This window comes from Gavialis gangeticus, unplaced genomic scaffold (genome assembly GCF_001723915.1).
Source record: "Gavialis gangeticus isolate Ggan-Ray unplaced genomic scaffold, GavGan_comp1, whole genome shotgun sequence".
Classification (NCBI taxonomy): Eukaryota; Metazoa; Chordata; order Crocodylia; family Gavialidae; genus Gavialis; species Gavialis gangeticus.
The window spans coordinates 18,869,388-18,879,695 of record NW_017729027.1 but is presented as its reverse complement, the minus strand read 5'-3'; the positions used below and the strand labels follow the sequence as shown (position 1 = coordinate 18,879,695).

Sequence of the window (10,308 nt, the reverse complement as noted above, 5' to 3'; positions counted from 1 at the left end):
TTTTTTTTTTTTTTTTTTAGAACTCTAGAAGGGCATGTGGTTTCTACACCTTGTGATAGCTGTTCTCATTTGCTTGTTACTTTATCATATTTTTAGTATGTGCAGTAATTTCAGTGAATGGAACCAAATACTTACAAAAAAATTAGTTCTGCAAAAAATCAAAGATCATTAGAATTAGGATTCCCAAAAGTCCATTACGTTTAATAAAATACTAAGGATCTGCCAAAATGAAATGTTTAAAAATGGTTAATATGTTTTAAAAAATAGGGTATTATTTTGGGCGAAATGAGTGGTCACCTAAAAATCTTCTTTCTTTAATTGAAGAATTTGCTCTGAAACCAAGAAAAAATGTTACCACCCGGTTTATTCAGTTTGCTGTTATTTTTTATGGTTACACTAAGCAGTGATAAATATTATAATGTGTGCCTTTTCTGTGCACTTAAAAAGTAACACAAAAGAAGAAATAATTTAATATTAAAGCCATTGAGATGGAATAATCTGGAAGGGCTGTGGCAAGGTGCTGCTTTTCTCATTGTTACCACAATTATTTTTCAATGGCATCCAGGTCAACTCAGTGTTTTCTCAGTGTTTAAGAGGAACTAACAATTTTTGGCTGTCTCATGTGTTTTGTAACTTTGGAGTTGTCTGTGGAAGTTTTTTCTAGTCCTAATGTCAATGACTTCGTCTTGTATTGCCTTTCATGTCTTGACATTGTTTTTTTTTAACATGTATTTGATTTTGATGTGTTTAAAATCTCTCTGTGTGTATCAGCCATACTTATCTTCTTGATTCTCCCCAAAGGTCTCTCTTTATGTTGTTAAAAAGGGACATCACTTCTTTCTTCACATGTAATGTAGAAATACTTTGTTTGAATAGTTGCTTGGTATACCTTTTAAATCAAGTGGTTCCTCAGTGATCTGATTCAGACTCAGCCAGATATTTCAGAAAAGTTTATCTTAGAATGTGTATATAGAAGCTATACTTTTCTAGATTTGAATTTTTCCTCATCATGAAGGGTTTAATAAAGTATCTTACATAGATGTCACATTTGAAATATTTTGAGTAAAAATTGTATTAAATCTACAACAAAAATGTTAATTGTAATTTACATGGTAGTATAAAGAAATGTTAAAGGGATGTCCAGGAATAATCTGGTAAGTGAACTGAATTGCCTCTAGGTGAGAAAACCTATACTGTTAACTGCTATGCGGTGAATGGCTTTTCTAAATGCTGGTATAATCAGACATACAAAATGGTATCTCACCTGTAAGAATCTACGGTTAGTCAAGTGACTCAAATCACATTTTAGCAGTGTTTCAATCATTTGGGGTAGAAGTCTACTTCCCTTTGTACACCTAAATGGCAGCTTTCTAGATGCCTAGGTGGCATTTTTCAGTTGCATACAATTTCAGATTTTGTTATCCGGCCACTGTGGATGTGCAAGGTGTATGTGTAGATTGATCTACACATACACATGCACACTTATGCATCTACACTGCAGAAGAAGAGCCAAAAATGGCCAGATATGTAGCTAGAGAAATGGTGTACAAAGGGAAATAGAATAGTGTCCTCTTCAGAGTAATACTTATGGATGGGCATAGAAAATACAAGACAATGAATTGATTAATTAACTTTGCTTTCTTAGTTGCATGTTTGTGCTTTTCAAGTGGATATTGAAATAAATAGTGAATAGTGATAGTTTGTTACCTGCTCTGTCATGATCTGCAGACTATGGCTTAAGTTGTGTTTCATCTCTCAGACATCTATGACTCAGATCCTGTTCCATCTCCTGGATTTTATAGATTTCATAGACATTAGGGGCTGGAAGGGACCTCATGAGAACATCGAGTCCAGCCCTCCTGCCATAGGCAGGAAGTCAGCTGGGATCAAGTGACCTCAGCAAGAAATACATCCACCTGTTTTCTGAAAGAGTCCAGAGTAGGTGCTTGCACCACCTCTGCAGGGAGTCTGTTCCAGACCCTGGACACTCGCACCGTAAAGAACTTTTTTCTTATGTCTAATCTAAATCAGCCTTCCTGGAGTTTATGGGCATTAGACCTTGTAATCCCTTGGGGAGCTCTGGTGAACAGCTGTTCTCCCAGGTCCTGACGCACCCCTCTTATGTAGTTGTAGGCTGCCACCAAGTCTCCCTCTGAGCCTTCTCTTCTCCAGACTGAAAAGCCTCAAGACCCTCAGCCTCTCCTCTTACGGCCTTCCCTCCAGGCCTTGGATCATATGAGTGCCTCTCCTCTGGACTCTCTCAAGCTTATCCACATCCTTCAGAAGTGGGGGGCTGAATACTGGATGTAGTACTCCAGCTGCAGTCTCACTAGTGCCAAGGAAAGCGGGAGGATGATTTCCCTGGTTTTGGTTGCGATGCATTGGTGGATGCACACCAGAGTTTGGTTTGCTTTGCCAACCACAGCATCTCATTGGTGGCTCATATTCACCTTGTGGTGAGTCAAGACCCCTAAGTCCCTTTCAGTCATGGTGCTAGCAGTTGTGTTGCTAGATGTGTAAGGGCCCTAGCACTCGTTCAAATTAAAGCTGGTTAGAAACCAGATATAGAGTTGTTACACATGTTCAAGCACTAACTGTATAGCTGGTTGGCTTTTTATAGTTGGATAGGCATTTTTATGGCAGATAATCACTTTGCATGTGTGGCTGGTCTAAATTTATTGCACAGTTATCTCATTAATTGCACATGTAATGTGTTGCAGGAGCCCAAGTGATTCTAATTGTAAATCATTACTACTCTTTTTTTAGTTAGTGAAGCTGTCAGGTCACACCAGAAAAAGATTTGGCCCAGAGTTACCTCAGTATTTTTAATATTTTTAGAGAGCAATTGATTCTTCCATCAAGCTGGGTATTCTTCTGTCATGATTAAAAAGATTTTTCCTGTTTCCCCCAAATCAGGAGTCACAGTTGTTAATATCAGCTGGGCTATTTAAAAATGATACTCTCATTGATGGTTCCTATAGATGATGTCTGCTCCAGGTGAAAATGAAATAGGCAGAACAGACTATCAGATCTCATAATTCTATCCCGCCCATTGCTGAGATATTGTGGAGTAATAAATAACGATAATCACAGATGCAAGCATAAGGAAATATGCTTATGCTAGGTGTTTGTTCATTTGAAATGTTTAGTAGGTTTACTAAGAAATATAAAATAATGAAGGATGTTTAAATGACAACACTTAATCATTGTCTTGCAATTTAGAGGTACTGTTTTGTACCAAAATTCAGATATTTCCTTTTCCCAAAGAATGTTTTTGTATGGTAGTCCTAATTACCTCACCCCTTTTTATATGTGAGCATCAGTATCAGAGGACTACACACAGTAGTGGGCATATAATTATAACATGAGAACCTGATCCTGGTCTCACTTATGACAAATCTGTAAAAGTGGTCTCAAGAAAGTCACTTTATTTTTCTAAGTGTTATGGAACTTGTCATAAGGATCTTTTAACTTTTCACATTTTTTATATTACAGTCTTTAACGATCAATTACAGATTAGAATTCCAGTTCAGAGAATCATAGGGTAGGTTGGAATGGATCTCTGGAGGTCATTTACTTTAACTCCCTGCCTGAGGCAATATCATCCCTTTCCAAACATTTCCAGACAGATCCTTGTCTAACCTGTTACTAAAACTACACAGTCTGCCACAAAGCATAGGACCCTCATCTGCCACAGGTAAAGTGGGAGGACAATGGCAGTCATGTAGTCATGTTGCTAGAAGGGTTTGTTTATGCCGGAGAAATCCAATGAAGGTCATGTCCTACACTACAGAGGAAGGCCAAAAACCACCACAGTCCAATCTGACCATGGGGTAAAATTCCTTCCTGACCCCAAGTGTGGTGATCTGCCAGATCTTGAGGGGATGGGCAGGACCCTCGAGCCAGAAACCTGTAGGATTTAATTCCAGCAGACATATTGGCAGTCCACGGTCAAATTTTCCAGCCTTGGCTGCAGTCAACACCCAATGCTTCTGAGGAAGGTGGGGAAAAACGAGTCTGAAACACAACAACAGTAGGAGGGCAGAAGGGGGTGAAGTTTCCTGGCCCCATGTGTCAACCAGCAAAACCCAGAAACATGGGAAATACTCATAGTAGAGCATAGGCATAGCTGCTGCTAAGTTTCCCTAACCAGTGCTTATGTGACCTCTGCTTGAACACCTCCAATACTGGACATTCCACAACTTCCCTAGGCAGTCTATTCTACTGCCTCACTGTTCCTGATATCCTGTTTTGCTGCAACTTCAAGTTATTGGTCCATGTCCTACTCTCTGCTGCAAGAGAGAAACAGATGTTTTCCTCCTTTATGACAGCCCGTCAGGTGTTTGAAGATCATGTCTCCTCTTAGGTACATTTTCAACTCATTTGACTTGCTTTCCAAACTCTTTTTCATTTTTGCTACCTACCTATGGACCCTCTCTAATTTCTCCATGTCCTTTTTTAAAAGGTGAAGTTTAAAACTACCTGTTATACTCTAGATGAGGCCTAAGCAGTGCCAAGTAATGAGGCACTAGCACTACCTGTATCTTGCACTTAATACTCCTATTTATGCATTCCAAATTCACCTTTTGTGCAACGGTATCACACTGAAGACTCATATTCAGTCTGTGATCCACCAAGACTAGTTCTCCATAGTGCTGTCATCCAACCATTTTGTCTGTGTGGTCTAAATTATTCTTCCCAAAGTGCAGCATCTTGCATTTGTCAGCATTTAATTTCATCCTGTTTTCTCCAGCCCAGTTTTCTGATCTATCAAGAACCTTTCGAATTGTGTTCCTGTCCTCCAGTACATTTACAGTTCTTTCCAGTTTCACATTGTTTGCAAATTTGCTCAAGAAGCTCTCAATGCCACCATTCAGATAATTAATAAACATGTTTAATGGCACTGGACAGACCTTTTCAGGACTCCACTCAAAATCTCCTCCCATTCCAATATGTATCTATTTTTAATTACTTTTTGTTTGCAGCTGTTGAGCCAGTTGTCTATTTACGTTTAATTTTTTCTAGTCCATTTCTCCAATTTTTTTATGAGAAAGTCACATGAAACTGTGTTAAAAGCCTTGTTGATGTCTACATATGCTTATAACCCATTCCCTTCATCCAGCCAAGTAGTTACTTGGTCAAAGAAGGAGATCAGATATGTTTGGCACACTGCCACAGGGCACAAAAGTGTGCCTGCTGCTTTAAGGGCAGCAGCGGCTTAGCTGGAGAGCACTGAGAGCTAGGCAGATCTCCACAGCTGTGGATTGTGTGGGAGGCAGGCTAATGATGGCATTAGTTGGCACCTGCACCCGATCAGCTGACCAGAAGGAAGCAGGGCCCTGAGTACATATAAGCCCCAGACTGGGGCTAGCAGAGTTAGTTCTCTGGCAGCAGCCCAGGGGGAAGGAGCTCTTGTAGAGAAAGCTACTTGGAGATGCTTGCCTGCTTGTAGGATTAATGGGCTATAGGAGCTCATAAGTACTTGTGGGTAGGAGGCACATTATAATGAGAGAAAAGCTTGCCTTCTTAAAAGGGGTAGAGTGTGGACCCCATGGTTATTGTAATTCTTGTGTTGTAGCCCAGGGGCTTGGGTTTTCTGTTGTTATTTGTGCCAATGGACCGGCTGAGTCTATTGAGGAGGAGGAGGCCTCATTGGGGCAAGCTATGGTGTAGACCCTGAGCGCCAGTAGAGGCGCGGAGATGAGGGCTGCAGAAAGCCCAGTGCCAGTGGGGGCATGGAGATAGGGGCAGGCCAAGTTTGGCCCAAGACCTCATTATAGGGACAACACTGATATACCATCCGCAAGGCATGGGGCATGGTAAAGGGGTCGTGTTGGAGCCATGCATCCAGCCCATAAGGCTCAGGGTGTCCTCTGAAGAACCTACTTAGCATGGGACCCACCAAGGGGTCAGAGAACCTGCAGGCTTTCAGTGGGGTCCATTAGGACCATGCCAGCAGAAACTTGAGGGCAGCCTCCCTATTTATTATCTATTCCAACAAGACATGGCAGGTAAGAGGAGCAGGCACTCACAGGGCAGAGCCGTCATGGTCACAGAGCTGGGGTATCACTGCCACCTCTAGGGACGCCACGCTGTGACACACGCTTCCTTTTTAGCAATCCATACTGACTGCTCATGATCAGCCTTCTCCAGAAGTTTGCAAATGGACTTCATTATGCTATGCTCCAATAGCTTCCCATGTAGAGAGGTAAGACTAACCTAAGTAGTTTTCCAGCTCCTCCTTGCCTTTTTTTTATGAGAGGCATTAAGTTGGCTCTTTTCCATTCCTCTAGTACCATCCCCATCTCTCATGACTTTATAAATATTATTTCCAAGGATTCTGAGATGTTATGCTAATTCCTTCAGTACCCTGGGATGAAGTTCATTAAACCCTGTTGACTTAAATTCATTCAGACCCATCAAAAGGGCTAAGGCAGTTTCTTTTGATATTGTATTCTTCATCTTATTCCTTTCCTTATCTAAATTATCCTTGTATCAATACGTGCCTAATCTTGGGTGTTGCCCCACCCAACTTCTGACCATCTGCCCTAGGAAGGAGATTCAGAAAGACACAGGTGTCTAGCATTCTGTAGGGTCAGTGGAGGCACTCTGGAATGACTAAGATGATTCAGGTTTATGAATCTGTGTGATTATATAGAGAGAATTAGGAGCAGCCATTTGCACCAGAAAGTTAAATCATAAAACCTGAAGGTGCTTACATGTAGTCAATGGGAAATATTAAAGCATAAGGTTATGTAGATTTGTGCCCACTCAAGCTGTCTATTACATGTCCAGTTACTTGTGCTTTATAGGTCTACGTTTATTTCAGAGAGAGATGTGTACTGACTTTTTGAAAATGGGCAGTTCAACGTGGGTGATGGTGGTGGTGCCCATCTTTGTCCAGAGTGAGAGAATTGGTACAGGGCATGGGAGATGAAGGTTTTAGAACTTCTAAATGTATTTTACTGCTCAGACTTCACTTTCTCCAGGAGGTATAAAAACCAGCTATAGAATAGACTAGATGGCTGCATCCAGACAATGTGCAGTTTGTGGAGCTGCAAACCTCTTTGCAGTGCCATAGGCTGCATTCATGGAATGTTAAAATGTGCCCTGTGCTGCAGATTTGCAGCACAGAGACAAAACTTGCTACCAGAATTTCCCAGTAGCAGAGGAAAAAAATTGGCATGGTACACGCTACAATAATGAGCGCCAGAACAAACAGAGGTTCGGTCCGCCAGGGATACATTAGTAGAGCATCTCTACTATTTAATTTGTGCCGTGACTGCTCCAGCACACCAGGAGCCAAGAGGATCTTAGAAAGGGCAGTTTGCACGAAGCAGGACAATTTGTCCCTCACCAAAGCACAAGTGCAGAGGCATGTGCTGCGGGACAAAGTAGTGGCACAAAATTTGGGCCACTGCAAGCACATGCCCCTGCACATCTGGATGCAGCCAGTCCAACCATTCTTTATCCCTCCTGGTGAAGCTGGAACATTGGGAAGTAAGAGTCAGAGGGCCAAAAGAAAACTAAACAACATGGAGCCTACCCATTTAGTTCCTTCAGGGAGGGAAAACTTGGGTTCTGTTTCCTGTCTTCAAGGTCTCAGTATTTTACATCATTTATGTAGTCACTGGTTTAAAAAAACAAATAAGCCTGGCAGCAGGGATCAGTTAGTTATTGTTTTGTCCAGCTAATGGTTGGGCTGTATGCAGGGTTTCTGTGGTTTCAGTGAATTATTGGAATTACAATTATAATTAGTTACAATAAATTAATAGTGATGGAGCTTAGGCAGGAGTGCGCCATGCAAGTGACTCAACATTAGCTTTGAGCATGCATGGGAGCCTGAACGGAGTTGCTGAACTCCAAAATGGAGGTACCTGCGGGGTTTAGAAGCATAACCAGTTTTTGGGGTGATGGCACCAGTACAATTTGAACAGCTTAGGATTTATTCTACCTATGTCCTGACTATATCCATAATAAGGTCAAAATAAAGTGAGTACAACAATAGTTTCTTTCTGAAAAAATAATTAGTTATAAATGGCCTTTCCCTGGGTGTGTCTACAAGTACAATTGATGCACAGCAGTGAACTGTGGCACATATAGTGCTGGGGTTTATTGCTCCTGGGTGCTGTGTCAGAATGGGACTGTAGCATGTTGAGCTGAGATGGGGCAGCCCCAGCTAGCCAGGGCTCCAAGGGGAGGGAGGGGGGAATCAACCTGGCAGCCCAGGGCTGCTCTGACCTGGCTCAGTGTACTGTGGAAGAGCTGGCTGGGTCACAAGGGTACTTCATTGCAGAGCTAGATAGCCAGCAGCCCCCACACAGAAGCATCCTTGTGCCTCAGCCATCTGGGGCAGCATCTACACATGCACTACTGCAGAGTGTAGTAGTGCATGTGTAGATGCTGTGGCAGTAGCGTAGCCAATGAGGTTAATCCGAGGCGCGATTATTGCTAAACTACTGCAGAGTAGAAAAATCTGCTGTAGGATAGTACTTGTGTTTACAAGTGCTAACCTATGGCAGAGTTAATTCGTTTACTCCATCCTAATAGCACTGTATTTGTAGATGCTGAGATGTTTACTATGGAGTTAGTCTACTCTGCAGTAAATGTCTCATGTAGATGTGCCTCCTGTGTTTATTTCAGTGTGAAAGCCAATCTATAACTGGTCTTGGCTAATAATATTATAAATTCTGAATTGCATTCAAAATTTTGAAATTAAGTATATATCTCATAAGAAAAAGATCTACAAGCAGCCCCTGCTTAACAGTGTCTTGCTTAGCGCTATTTCACTATAATGCTCATTTAAAATTAATATCTGATTTCACTTAGCGCTTCATGAATTTTGTTATAACACTTGCAGTCACCATCTTAGGTCATGAAAAACAATTGTGGTCGCTATCTTTGGTCGTCAAATACTTTTGGTTTTGCTTCACGCTCGTTTCACTTAATGCTCAGTTTTTCAGGAACCAATTAAGAGTGCTAAGTAGGGATTCCCTGTATTGCAATGAAATGCATTGAAATTGCAATAAAGGCATTTCTCAAAAATTGAAATACTCTTTGCAAAAAGATAAAACTTAGAGAAAAATAATTGGCCAGGTTGTGTGAATTATGAATTGCAGTGAATCTGGTTAGTTTATAACTGTAACCATACAAATATTAAATAATAAGTCAAAGTGAGATGAAAAACTGGTTCCTTTTTCTTAATAAACATTGATTAATGGAAGGCTGAATATTATTGACCATTTGTTTAATGTCAGAGAAATTTTAATATTTGATCTGCTGAGAATGATCATTATAAATCTCCAGTCGATATACTGGAAAGGGACTAGAATTCATCCTCTTATGAAACATTATCTCAGTAAGAAACCTGGAGACAAAATAATATAAGTAGAAAAGTATAACAAATGTCACAAATAAAGCCTTGAGCCTGAATGGCTTTGCAATAACTTTCCCCTCCCCCCGCCCATTTAAAAATTACTTTAAGCGTGCAGTCAATGCCAATACATAGAACAATGAGAATAATTGAGATAGGCTTTTGTACTAGTCTGTAAGTGTCTGTATAACAAATTAGAATGGAATTACTGTAACACAGCAGTACTGCCTTTACAAAATGTCTAGGTGCATGACATATAGAGGAAGGTTGCCCATAGGAACATAGGTCATAGGGCAGAAAGATACCTGCTCATTTATCAGTTTCAGTCTCCTTCTGTCACAGACAACCACAATAATATGATGCTAATATTTAAACAAACATTTTCCTTGTGTTAAAACCTGGGTACCTAGGGTTTTTGGGTCACAGGGGAATAATGAAGGAATTATTTTACTGATTATAAGGGAGCTTCCTCATAATCCTAAGTAGGAAGTTGGTGATATTACCTGACACACATTAAAATGCCCTTTAGAAATATTTATACTTTATTCTTGAAAGGTGTTTCAAGTGTGTTGATCAATACAAGATAATATGCAGGTTTCTTCATTTGAACACAGGATGGAGCTGAGCACCTTGCAAAGGAACTGGAGAAATTCTCTCTGAAAGTTTTTTAAAATTCCTGTCATTGTAGGACAATCTGCTTCATTTCAGTCCATGGCAGACAAGATCCCAAATCTATGTAGATGTGTTCTTGTAAATTAAGAATAAATCATCTTTGGAAATAATATTTTGATAGTGTCCACAGAAGTCATTCAAAATAGCCATGTAAAATGCATTGACAGAATGTTTAAAAGAGCACCAGAAGGAAAATGACTAGTTGGCAATCCTGGAAATATTACTGTAAAATACATGTGAGTTAAAAAAAAAAAAAAAAAAAA

At 40.4% G+C, this 10,308-nt stretch overlaps 1 protein-coding gene across 6 annotated transcripts in view; it reads left to right on the top strand.

Annotated features, from left to right (window-relative positions):
- Window positions 1-10,308, top strand: part of RIMS1 (regulating synaptic membrane exocytosis 1) — a 717,876-nt gene that overhangs the window by 320,507 nt on the left and 387,061 nt on the right. The gene's annotated exons all lie outside the window — the stretch shown is intronic.